This window comes from Silurus meridionalis, chromosome 18 (genome assembly GCF_014805685.1).
Source record: "Silurus meridionalis isolate SWU-2019-XX chromosome 18, ASM1480568v1, whole genome shotgun sequence".
Lineage (NCBI taxonomy): Eukaryota > Metazoa > Chordata > Actinopteri > Siluriformes > Siluridae > Silurus > Silurus meridionalis.
In genome coordinates this window covers 14,922,495-14,936,959 of record NC_060901.1, presented here as the reverse complement: position 1 = coordinate 14,936,959, position 14,465 = coordinate 14,922,495, and the positions used below count along the sequence as shown (strand labels likewise).

The 14,465-nt window shown below is 36.3% G+C and overlaps 1 long non-coding RNA gene across 1 annotated transcript; it reads right to left on the bottom strand.

Annotated features, from left to right (window-relative positions):
• Positions 1-645: 645 nt before the first annotated feature.
• LOC124400827 lies at positions 646-7,507 on the bottom strand. Its single transcript, XR_006928442.1, has 3 exons — positions 7,387-7,507; positions 5,841-5,893; positions 646-797 (listed from the first exon to the last, which is right to left on the bottom strand). It is a non-coding gene; the product is annotated as an uncharacterized LOC124400827 (long non-coding RNA).
• Positions 7,508-14,465: the final 6,958 nt, after the last annotated feature.

Genomic DNA, 14,465 nt, shown 5'->3' with positions numbered 1-14,465 from the left:
CATCTTAAGAATGTAGAGGGTGAAATCTGTTCCCTGAATCCAAGCCAGTTATTTAGCTCATTGCAATTACAACAGGCCTTTTCACACTTCGCACACACACTCACACACTCATAATCATAATCAGTGGCACAATCCTATTTTGAGTTGACAGAACGACTGATGTATTACTGTAATAAACAACAAGAAACGTTTCCTTCGTCACTAGGTAACTATAAACGTATCATCAGTCATGCAACAGCCAGCAATACTGCATGAGTAAGCTATTGAAATCAAGAAGAGTTTGTAACGGGAAAGTAAACAAGTAGACCTACACAGGAAATAACTTTGTCCAATAAAGCAGTTATGAACAAATACATTTACATTCTGTGTAAAGGCTTTTTATTGGACATTAAAACAATTTACATTTACATTTGCGTTATTAGCAGACGCCCTTGTCTGGAGCGACGTACAAAAGTGCTTTGAGTCTCTAGAAATGAATAAATCTACACTGGTATGCAAGATTACAAACTTAATATAAATATGACTCCTGAATTCTACAAAGCAAACTTGGAAAGTACTAATTCTAGTGTTTCAGAAAGAGGTAGGTTTTCAATCGTCGTTTGTAGATAGTCAGGGACTCCACTGTACGGACATCTAGGGGAAATTTATTCCACCACCTCGGTGCCAGAACAGAGAAGAGCCTTGAAGTATACTTACCTCTCATTATGAGAGAAGGTAAGGTACCAGTCGAACAGTGCTGGAGGATCTCAGACAGCGTGGTGCAGTGCGAGATGAGGTCTCTAAATTCTCATTAAATGCTGTAAAGATTATAATTATATCAGTAGGCTAATATACTGATATCAAGGTAAATTCTTTTTAAATTGTAACACGCCCTGCCCAGTTATTATCTTATCCACAAAACCTAATAATGGTTCTCAAGACAAAAGTTGTTGATAGTAGCTTGACTCATCAGTTTAGATAGCTGTGTGGATGTGACATTAGTCAGGCACAGCATTATGAGCTCTAATAGCTATTTATAGGACAACATCCAGTTAGCCTGAAGACTTCCTATGATAAATTGTGTGTGGTCAAATGCCACAAATTGAGAGTTTGAGTTACCACTCATGGACACACTTCTTTATTTTATGTGCAGTCACATACCTCACTGGGTGTAATTAGGGTGAACTTGGGTATACTCAAGACACATTTAGTTAAACGGGACGTTTAAACTTAGCAGCTTTTATTTCTGTACTTGTCTTGCAATTCACAGTAAAAATGTATGTAATTAAATCATTGCATAAGACCAGGTTATTAGCGGTAACTTAAGGGTGTGGTCACAATTTTTGGCCATTGCTGTAATTGTTTATAACCAAATATGATGACCAATAAATTGCTTCCCACATACTTATTAAGTATGTTTAATCTATTCAATGATGAATAATGAATAATGTCAGGAATAATTCTGCTTAAAAACCTCTAAATAGCTTAAAAAAACAAACAAACAAAAAAAACTAATTTAGAATAAACATATAGGCCTAACCAAGGAAAAGTTGAGGTTTTGTCCCATTATACCAAATGCCATTGCATTTTTCAGTTTCATTTAGTTTGAAAACACATTACTTTCATTTGCATTTCACACCTTAAGTATTTCAGAAAGTTATTATCTGTTAAGGTATTAAAACAGTGCCATTTATTTCACCCTACAAAGACAATTTGGATATTTATACCATTATTACTTGGGATGTCACCTCAGTTTGCTTTCATTCTTTTCCCATAATATTATTATCTATCAAAACATGTGCCTGGACTAGTGCAGCATTAGCTTTAAAAGGAAGAAAACAGGAAGCTCGATTTGGCAGCAATGTTAAAACCACAGCTTCCTCTTACAAATGTAAGCATCCATTTGTCCTAACCTCTAGAACAAATTGCTGCATTAATTCTTGTGTATTATTGTTGGAGTAGCATTAAACACATTGAAAAAGAAGTGTGGAGAGTATGTGTGGTTGTGGAGCAAACCCAGGCAGCTGGATACTCAACATTTGTTACTGACTTGACATGACTGTATTAATGGAACATTTGCATCGTAGTGGCAGTTTCATTTAATAGTGTGGAGTGTGGATGTGACTTCTCTCATGTCCACTGGTAAGAGCGGTTTCTTGTCTTAATTGACAACATTTTGGAAACTCAGAGGACACATTTTCATTTTATATAGCAGTTTATGCAGGCAAGGGAATGGGGTGACACAAATCCGTTTTTGGACTCCAATGGCTTGGACGAGGCTCCTCACATTCGTATGCATGATCCGAGTCTTTGCTTTGAGGTCTTGTATCTCTGAACTGATTTGTTTTATTAAGTGTCTTACATTTACAAATGTCTGTACAAGGGGTTTGATACGATCCACTTAGGTGTGCCTGCTTGAAATAGATAGATAATGCTCTTCATGCAGATTAGCTGACTGACTAATTACACTCTTACACCCGACAAATGTTCCCACGCTCCTTAGCGTAATCGTCTTCAACATATTAAGGCACCAGTCCTTAAGAGCCTATAGAGACTTGGACCCATGTTGGAAGAACAGGTCACTGAGTTCTTTAAGACCAAGCAAACAGACAGAGCTGAGTCACCCTCAGAACAAACACCTTCCTGGTCTGGGCACAGTGACTTCTTATACAAGTGCTCAGTGGGTTTTCCAGGCTTCATGGTGATTTGAATGCTAAAGAACAAGCAAAGTAATGCTGTCTGTCAAAGATGTCTGTAAGGCAGCACTTTCCTGAGTCATAGGAATGTAAAGCTGAGTGACTTACTTGCAATACAATAAAAGACAGAATGTTCTTGTGTGGCCTTTTGTGACTTCTCTGACTGCAATACAGGGCTTTATTGTTCTTGCACAAATAAAAAAAAAACTAGAGTTGGTGCACAAATGTCACGTTATAATTATTGGGTAATTGACTCTAATTATTGTATAATTGATTCAATAAAATATATTTTTTATTTTATAGGTTGTGATTTTCACCACTGTATAACAAAATAAAAAACAAAAAACAAAACTGCAAACTGTGTTTTTTTGTCATTTTCCCTCTGGGATTAATAAGGGCATCTGTCTGTCTGTCAGTTTGTCAATCTGCACATGTTGTGCCAATGTCCGGAGGAAAAAGAACTCTGCTGACTCTTATCTGAGTGAAAAACGTGACCCAGAATGGCAGCCAGACAGCAGCCCAGTCAGGAGATTAGAGGTTTAATCCTTGGTTGGGGGACAGGGAAAGTAAATGAAATTCAAAGCCGGATTTTCAATCGAGTTGTACAGTGAGATAATCACTCATGTCCCTTGACTTATACTGCATTTTTCTCACTCCCAAGAGCAAGACGCAGAAGATGAATCGATAAAGAGGAAGGGCAGAGTACTATAACAATAGGGTTAATGATAAGTGATAAATGTTTATCTTTATACAACAGTTCAGACAAGTGGCTTATCAAGATTGCTGATATTTAGCATAATTAAAAGTATTGTATAATACAGAATAACAACAGTACTGTATAACAACAGTACTGTCATTTAATTCTACACATTAATCCATGTAGAGTCATGAGGTTACTGTGGAGTGTTAAACTTAATAACCAGGATGATGGACTCGAATGTCTACAGGTGCTTAGGACTGCAATTGCTATGAACAGTTTTATATATTGAAGTGAAAAGATGATAACCTCTATTTCATTATATTATCATTTTTTTATTCCGTAAAAACTGCTTTGATACGATATCCATTGTTAAAAGTGCTATACCAGAGATATCAAAACTAGGGCCCATGGACCAAAGTTGGCCCACCATGCTATATATGAGAAGAGGAAAATAAGGGGGGAAATGCCAATGGGAAAAACTTTGGAAAAATAAGCAGCAGCTTCATCTCTTTCATTAGAGATCATTGAATATCAGTATTTTTCATTGAACTCAATAATGAGTTGGATTGTTTTTCCTATAACACCCCGCATGATGTTTTCATCTGTGATTGCACAGCATCATTCTTACATTAATTCTGGGGTAAAATTTATTTTGGAGGTCATGCACAAACACTAACCATGGAACATGTTTAACTAAGGTTTCACATGGCAGCAAGGATAACGTAAACTAATGCGACTGGTATTCAGTTGGAAATGGCAGTATGTAGGGTTTAGTTTAATTCCATTATTTCAACAGCAGCCTCACCTACATGGCATTACAGTTGTCCTCACTTTCCCTTAATCCCTCACTCCATCTCTCTTTTTCTCTCACATGGCTGAATAATTGATCCCTGCGTTGTGGTGTGCCAGAGATCACGTACTCCACTCTGCACTTTCTCTGCCAGTCTCATTCCCCGCCCCTTCCAGTTAGGTTTCTAACTTTTTGCATGCCGCTGATGCTAAGCCAATACTCACATTCACACGCCGATAGAATATGAATCCTTTTAAACAGCGTTTTTATGCTGCTTTCGCATTTTAAACATGTTTGGTTGCACTCTGAATGCAAAAATGCATTGTGAATGCAATGTAAAAATCTCTATTATTGTCAAAATCAGGTTCATTATTTAACCTAAGGGGACGCAATAAACAGTTAAAAGACGCACATATGCAAGAGCCTGACATGTTATAACTTGCAAGAACTGAATATTGTGAATATTGCTAGTGAATATTTGCACAGGGACATTTTTTAACAGTCCCTACCGAGTTTTATTTCTTCAAGAACGTTGGATCACTTGTTTGATTGTTTGGTTAAAGATATTTCATTAGAAATTTGAGCAGTCCGGAGCGCTGCTCATCCTTCGCACTGTGAATGCCAAATACAGAATGCCAACACTTCTCCTCTGGCAGTTACCAAAACTGGCTTTGGGGGTGGAGCATGCACAGGGTAGTTGCTGAGAGAAAGAACAAGAAGAGAGGAGAAGAGGAGGAGAGAAGGCACTCAGGTGTACGTGATTCCACTCACATACTGTGGGCAGGCAACATAGAAATGGAAATGATCATGGCCCTTGAAATGCTAATGATAATTAAACGCTTCTATTAAAGTTGAAAGACAACATACCTATGACACAACACTTTTTTATTCAATAAAGCATATAACAATGATAATAGTGTGTGAACTGCAAAGAACAAAGTCTTGACATACATGAAAAAAGGTTTACCCAAGAATTAGGATATTGCTAAAAACCCAACAATGACAAGAAAAATTAAGCAAGAGCAACAAATTACACTTCCTCAGCATGCCTTAAAAAGGGCAACAAAAAAAAGAGAAAAAAACAAAAAGACCAGGTTGTCTTATGTTTTCAACATTCTTATGCTTGTTTTCAACATTAAACCATTAGTTTTCAACATACTGCAGTGTGTTTACTCTCTGTAAAGTTTGTTGAGATGCTGCTTCAGGTTTCAGAGACATGAGCAAAATGAGATATGACCCTGGATGACCCAGTTAAACTCTATCAAAACATGACTGTCAGCCTTAGCTCAGGTTAAACTGAGATGCACTGTAGTACCAAACTTTCCAGACTTTCACACACACACACACACACACGCGCACGCGCACAGACACACAACATCAAGATGGATGGAATTTTTAAATTGGTGACCACACACGGGAAGCAGACAGCAACTTACAGTATTTGTGTATTTGTCTGTGTGTGTGTGTGTGTGTGTGTGTGTCAGGTGGCCAGGACTGAAATCTCCTGACTGTGCAGGAAAACCCAACTTATTTTTTTCTTTTTTTCAAAAGTTCAGTTAAATTCATTGAATTTATTTTTATTTGTATAGCACTTATAACAATGGATACTGTCTCAAAGCGGCTTTACACAGATAATGTGGAAAAAAAGCATTAATAAGATAAGAATAATAATTACATTTTTTTTGTCCGTTTGAACAAGCCGTTGGTGACTGTAGAGAGGAAAACTTCCTGAGATGGCATGAGGAAGAAATCAAATGATCAAATAATTAATACTAAAGTAAAAAGGTTTAATTATTTTTACATTTAAATTATAACACACATATACATTACATATGAATTATCCTACATGCTAAAAAAAATACAGATCATGCTGCATCATAGGGCAAATTTAATATGATATCTATATAATTGTATTTAAATTACAGAGCTTAGAATAACTACATTTTCAAGGCACATATTGACAGTGAGATTAGAGAATAGATAATAAAATACAAGAGTATTGTGCAGAATGAATTACAAGGTAATAATGAAAGCTTTAGACGTGTTATATAACAAAAATAACAACTTTAGAAACGGTGACATCAAATGCGGCTTAATAAAGCAGAGAATTAGAATAAAAGATTAGTACATGTTTATATGATTGTATAGAATTGTCTAAACTGGAATCCAGACCATTTGCATTAATAAACGATGTGTTTTGATGTCCTGAGTGTGTTGTATTAAACAGCAGGTCTCAGTCCTTTCAGTCTCTCCTTTTATAATACAATGAGCCAAAAGACTATTTTACACACCAGGTATAAAATACTGAGAACTTAGAATTTTCGTCATCGTCATGCTCATGCTCATCTGAAAGTTCTCAGTTTTTATTTAGGAAGACACTTTTATTTATATCTTAGCAAACTAAGATAAGAAAAGCTTTACATATATAATGGGAAGATTTTATGTTTTAATGTATTCAATCTTAGAATATAGTTCAATTTTAAAAAGATAACTTGAAGTCTTCAATGTTTTTGCTGGTTATTGTTGTAATAATCTTTGAACTCTACCATAGCAATCTAAATATTAAATTTAATTATATAATTTCTAACATTCTGTGTGTAGGGACCTCTTTTATGTCTATTCTATTCTATTCTATTCTATTCTATTCTATTCTATTCTATTCTATTCTATTCTATTTCAAGTTTACAGAAACTTGGATTTTCCATCTACCACATGAAAGTGAATTCTTGTTTGTGGGAACTGTTCGAATTTCCAAGTGGACTTTCACAAACAAGGATGTACTTTACAGGAAAGTATAGGCAGCTCTACAGTCCTGTAAAGAACCTTTTTTTTCTTCCAAAGTATAATCTTCTTAGTTTTGGAAGGTCTAATATCTTTTCAGCAGGATAAACCCAAGTTATGAAAAGTTTCTAAGATTGTTTCCATCTTAACAACAGCATTTTAATTGTTTAATATTTTTAGTTTTTGTCTCAGCAGAAAAGACTTTAAGGTTTAAAAGAATGACTTTTGTTGAAACAAGTGTAACACAGTGGCTAGTGTTGCCACCTGACAGCTCCATGGTCCCTGGTTTAATCGTGAGCTCTGGTTAATATCTGTGTGAAGGTTTTTGGCATGTTCTACCTGTGTCCCTGTGGGATTTCTGTGGGTTATTCAGTTTTCTTCCTAGGTGTGTATATGTGTACAAAGATCTATGTGTATGTGTATTCCTGACTCATACTCACTGTTCCTGTGACATGACGCTGGCTCCACCATGACGTTAACCAAGATAGGTTCCTGAAAATTCCTATATTAGGGTCTAAAACTTACTAAGACTAGTAAGTCTAACTTAATAAGGGTCATTGTTTTCAGTCCTCATTGACTCATATGCTCATCAGATGGTTTCTGTTTACCTTGACCTCTTGATCTTTCTTCTCTTCCTAGATTGCCTCATTTCTTAATGTGTACATGTACTCAATACTGGAGTTTTCATACTTCAGGACACATGCTTTTGAAATGCAATGTGACACAAGTCTTGCTAATCTTGACCTTGAGTCACGTTTTCACTACAGGTCAATATCTACCGGCACTATAGATAAAAGTAGTGTTGTGTCTATAATACAGGTGCATACAATGTTTTTAGCATCAATTCTTCTGTCAGATGCAACGTCCTTACTTCTGTCTCCAGTGCCATGTCAGCTAGACCTTAATCCTGTTATACACACTCATAAAGGATCATGCAGAACTTCCTGTACAATTCTTATGACACGTTTCTGTGACACAGCCTCATTTAAATATACTGATATACCTAATGGATTGGTTAATAGAGGAAAAAATATTATAGATAGATAGAAGGAGGTGGTACCTCAGTGGTTATAGGTTGGACTTCTGGTCAGAAGGTCATGAGTCCAAATTCCAGCACCACCAACCTGCCACTGCTGGGCCATTCAGCAAGGCTCTTAACCCTTAACTACTTACTGTAGTTGTATGAATAAAATAAATTTAAGTACTTCTAAGAGTTAAATAAGAAATAAGAGTGTCTGATAAATGCTGTAAATGTAAATAAAACAAAACAACACAGAGTTCTGGATTGCATGTTTAGGAACACCCACTCATTGTGATCTATGCATTTGTCTATAGTGGCTCACTTGTTAAATTAGATAAATTTAAGCTTGTAATCCTAACTACAATACCCGTGTACACTACACATACATATAATATACAGTTTCTCTGCTTTGCCACATCTATAAGGAACAAAAAAAACAACAGCTCTCTGTTTGCACATACACGTTATCCTCTTGTATTACAAAGTACCAAAGTCTGTTTAAAACGCTACATATCTCTGCCGCACCACTGCAGTATGCTTATTGTGTTGGTATCATTAGTATTTGATTAAACTGGCTAGTTTATATTCTTGGGATGAATTCTTGGGATGACGCAGTGAGGATGACTCAGAGATAAACGTCTGAGCTACTAAACAGAGTTTTATTTCACTTTCCCAGCATTGTCAAGTTTCCAATGATGTGGAATTTAATTACACCTTTTTTAAAATATTTAACTCACTTCAATACCTTATAGGACATGTTTTTATAGTGCATCAGTGCTACAGGGACAGCTTTAAACGTTTTTTGATAGTGTAGACATTTTTGCCGACATGTTTCTTCAAGAGTCCATTTTCCAGTTTTTGAGATTCCCACTGTAACCACCCAACGAAACAACCTCTAGCCAACGCTTTACTAGTGTGCCATAAAGACCAGTCTGCAGACTGAAGTCCAGTAAGTGGGGGATACTTACAACACAAGAGGGTGAATACTAGCAAGTGGGAGGGATTTTTCACCAGATGTGAGTCGACGCCAACAAGTGAGAATGACATACACTAGGTGTGTGCAGATACCCACAAGTGGGAGGGACTTATACCAGGTGTGTTTGAATACCAACAAGTGGGAAGGACTTATACCAGGTGTGTTTGAATACCAACAAGTGAGAGGCACTTATACTAGGTGTGTTTGAATACCAACAAGTGAGAGGCACTTATACCAGGTGTGTGTGGATGCCACCAAGTGGGAGGGAATTATACCAGGTGTGTTTGAATACCAACAAGTGGGAAAGATTTATACCAGGTGTGTGTGAATATCAACAAGTGGGAGGCATTTATTCCAGGTGTGTGTGAATACCTAGTGGGAAAGGCTTATACCAGATGTGTGCAGATGCCAACAAGTGTGATGGAATTACACCTGATGTGTCAGGATACCACCAAGTGGGAGGGACTTATACCAGGTGTGTTTGAATACCAACAAGTGTGAGGGACTTATACCAGGTGTGTTTGAATACCAACAAGTGGGAGGGACTTATCTTAGGTGTGTGTGAATAACAAGTGGGAGGGAATTACACCAGATGTGTTGTAGATACCAACGTAATGGAATTACACCTGATGTGTGCAGATACCACCAAGTGGGAGGGACTTATACCAGGTGTGTTTGAATACGAACAAGTGGGAGGGACTTAAACCAGATGTGTGTAGATACCTACAAGTGGTAGGGAGATGTACCAAATGTGTGTGGATATCTGAAAATGGGATGGACTTAAACCACGTATGGTTTACACAGCTGGGCAAGTTGAGATTTTATTTTTTTCTAACTATAGATTAAAAGTCTTTTTCTGTCACCACCAAGTCAACAATAATTCCACATATTAAGGCACGTGCCACTGCTTCACACTTACAGTGACATCATCAGAAACTATGACTCAGTTTCCTCTATCTGATGACCTAATGCGTCACATTTTCATTCCCCACATTTCCCGGAAGAGAAGCGTACGGAAGTGAGGAATTTTTTGAAGGTTCTGCTGACACCAAGTGGACAGTAAAGGGAAATGCACATTATAATATACTAACTGCAACTTTGAGTAAAGCTGTAATTGTTTGGGGAAACAAAACAGGGTTAAGTGTACACCCTCACTCTCATGAGTGGGTTGATAAAAATTAAATTTAAAAGTACAAAGAGAAGCCTGAGAATAATATGTTTACAAAAGGGTAATACCTAAAATAACCACTGGACTGAAATGTTCCTAAAAAAACCCACCTCTCAGCATACTGTTATTGCTGGCCTCTGAGTTGGAGCATGTTATTTAGGAGCTTAGGATTGTTTGATGAAAAACAAAAGACCCAAATAATGGACATGTAATGCTCTAATGTATTTTATTTGCATGTAATATTTTGTTAGATGGGAAGACTGGATTTTCCTGTATTGGTTAATGCATAAAAGGGTTGTAATTAGGTTCCTGCACTGGAATTTTTTGTTTCTCTTTCCCTGTGTAAATACAATTGTAATAACAAACCTCCTTTGCAATCCAGAGTGAGATCATGACAGTCTTGAATAATTAGGAAATTACACATACACACATGTTTCACATGGACATCATCCAAGTCACATTAGATAACCATGAACAACACAAGGAACAACTCCAGATTGTTCTTGGAATTTTGGAGAAAAAAAACAGAGCTAACAGAGACTAACAAAACACTTTCTGTATCTGCTAGGGTTTGTGACATTATATGCAGCATTACAGACTGTCTTATCCCCACAGTCAACCATAAAGGTTGAAGCTTAATGGTTTGGGATTGTTTTTGGGGTTGGGGAGGGAAGGTTGGAGGTTTATTGGGGTTGGAGGTTTATTGAGGTTTATTGGCGCTCCATACTTCAACACCATGCAATTACATCTGGACTGCGGCTAACTGGAACCGACTTCAACATACAACAAGACAATGACCCAAAACATACGTAAAAAAGCCCTGTAAGCATTATTTACAGAGCAAACAGTTGGCTAAAGTGTTATCTATCATGAAATGGCCCAGTCACCGAAGCTAAATGCTATTGAACTGCTCTGGCATGAACTGGTTCAGAAAGAAATCTAAAAGGTCAGAAATAAATCTCCAACTAGAAAAGAACATCTGTAATTCATGCTAAAGGAGGATTTTCTAATGAAAATAAAGTGAAATGTCTTTAAATGTATATATTTGTTTGGCCAAAGGAAATCTTGTTACATTACCTAGTTTGTTGCATAGAAACAAAAGGAACTTGAATGTTTCTCTTTAAAAAAAAAAAAAAAAAAAGACTTGGTATTTCCAAAATTTTGATAGGCTCTGTATTTATGCCTGTCACATGAGTATTAGAAAGTTAGTGAGACTGATGCACCATATATAACTCTATACTGCCTACCAGTGGTGAAAAGAGTAAAAACACACTGACTTGTGGTAAAGCATTGCTGCTATATTGAGTATTCACTTAAATACATGAAAAAGGAGTAAACAAAAAAAATATTTTAACTACAAATATGTAAGTCGAAGTTCTCAAGTACTGACATAATAAAAAAATATCTATATCTGAGTAGCACACATTTTTAAACAAATATCTTCAACTATTGAGCAGTGATTTATGCTAAAGTGAACAGTACCTGAATTAGCAATAGTATATAAAGAAAGGCAAAGTTAATATAGTTATTTTTACCTTTATACCTTTTTTATTATTGTGCTTTTTTTTTTTTGTCATGCATGAAATATATTTTTGTGGTATGCAGCGAAGTCAGTGTATTCAAAGCGCTGCTTGGTGTGTGATTAGAATCAGCACACATTTAAACCAGTAATGAGGAAAACATATCTTGCTCTTTAGGGGTGATTTGTCAAAAATAATAAATGTGTCAAACGATAGCAACAGATAGAACAGACGGTAAAGATTTGAAGTGGTGGCCACGTTAGAGGGTTTGTGAAGCAGCCATATGCAATTTATTAGAAAATAATGATGAATGGGGTTCACTACTATTATCAGAAAAAAACATTGTAATTCCAGGAAAATGATGGTGGATAAAGGAATGTTTGTAAATGATAAAAGATGGGCGTTATAAGATGGTTAAAGAGGGTAGATCAAGACTGTGTGTTGACTGTTCATTAATAGAACCTGCATGGCTTGATTTTTGGTGAAAATGTTTTATTGACCCCACAAACATAACTATTGATAATAATTTGCCATGACATTAGCTATTAAACTTAACTTAATGCAACTATTGATTCAGTAGCATCCTAGTTCATTAGTTAGCTCATGTTAATAAACCATACGTTTCAGCTGCGTAGTTAGCTATCTAGCAAAAATATCCAATTCACATTATCCTAATCATTACCAGTAAGCTGTAGATATATTCAACACAACAGACCTTTGCTATTGAACACTGAAGAGACATCACATGTTAAAGACAGAGCTTTCAAACTGTAAAACATCAAATATGCAGTATTGTACTAGACATACAGCAGTTACTAAAATATTCCTAGTATAGACTTAGATATACTTCATTGATATCGTGAGGGAAATAATTATTTAATATAATTATATAAGGGGCTCAAGAGCTGCTCTGATGCTAAATCAATGCAGCTAGTTTAGCAAGTCTGTTTTTAACTACTGCACCTGCTACATGTACGCTCTTAAAGAGTGTACAGCAGTTCACAGATTACAGTGTACAGCAGTACAGTTTCCCAGCAGACTAAAATAACTCTGGCAACCTTTCTTCTACAATAAAAACACAATGTGTATTTATATAATAATATACTTTATATCTTATTTGTTGATGTACATTTTATGATCTAATGTTAAGTTTGCCATCAATTATTCCTATTGGTTGGAAATATTAAAAAACTGCAGATGTCTTCCTCTAGCAGTAAATCCATCTGTAATATGAGAGCACTTGTCATTGTGCAGTTTGTTCACCTGGACTTGTCACTCTGATTTATACTGGGGAATATTTGTCTGAGTACACCAAGTATGTTCTCTGTAAGGTTTGTACTGTGATTTCTATCTATCTATCTATCTATCTATCTATCTATCTATCTATCTATCTATCTATCTATCTATCTATCTATCTATCTATCTATCTATCTATCTATCTATCTACATATATATTTAAAACATCTACACATATTTAAAATAATATGGTTATGATGGAAATCAGAATCTAACTAAAAAAAATGACCAAAAATATGCCTTTTTTACTCTTATATGTCTGTACATGTATTTTTGGTCCTTTTTTTGTCAGATTTTAGTCAGATTCAACACCCAGTAGCTATAACTATAACTAAAACCATTTTAGTATATCTTCATAAGTTTCAATACTATAGAAATGAAACTTGTATAGCAGTATTGATTTACAGTCCTCTGAAAATAACATTATTGTCAAAAAAGCTGGCATCAAATGTGAGTACATCCTAACTGATATCAGCTGTACTGTACTGTATGTCGTGTAAAGCCCTATATAATGTACTATTCATTATATCCATGTTTTTGACTGCTTGACAGGACCATACAAATTTGTGTTTTTTGTTCAGAGCAGTTAAACTTTGATGCTTTGAGTACAACTTGTTCGGCTCAGATGGTGTCCAGCATGTGTGGCGACACCCTGATGAGAAGTACCAAGAGAATTGTGTCTTGCCTACAGTCATGTATGATGGTGGTAGAATCATGGTCTGGGGCTGCATGAGTTCTGCTGGTACTAGGGTTCTGTGGTTCATTGGGGCCAACATGGATTCAAACATGCACGTCCTTCTGAAGCAGAAGATAATGCCATCCGTTCACAATCCGGGCTGATCTGCAGTTTTCCAACATACAGTCAAGGTGACAACTGCCTTGCTGAAGATGAAGATGATTGAGTGGCCAAGTATTTCTCCAGACCTGAACCCTATTGAGCACCTGTGGGGCATCCTCAAGTGAAAGGTGGAAAAGCACCATGTGTCTAACATCCAGCAGCTCCATGATGTCATTATGGATTAGTGGAAGAGGATCCCAGCAACAACCTGTGCAGCTCTGGTAAATTCTATGCCCAGCATGATTAAGGCAGCGCTGGATAACAATGGTGCTCACACAAAATATTCACACTTTGGTCATAGTTTTCACATGCTCACTTAATGTGTATTCACTTTTGTTGCCAGTTATTTTGACAATGTTGAGTTATTTTCAGAGGACAGTAAATATGTACTGCTTTACAAGCTGTACATTGACTACTCTAAAATATATAAAATTTAAATTTCTATAGTATTTTACCTTGTAAGGGGTGTACTCTCTTTTGTGAGAGACTGTATGTTTATGTATATGTTTATATATATGTTCCCATCCTTGCTAATTTCTCTTTAGACAGACAGACAGACAGACAGACAGACAGACAGACAGACAGAGACATAAAGAGGTGTGTTACTGACTACTGTGCTATTTTTACTGTTGCTGTAAATAGACAGAACTCCACTTGTGCACTCAGAACTGGAGGAGGTGCAAAATAGTGACTGCTCACA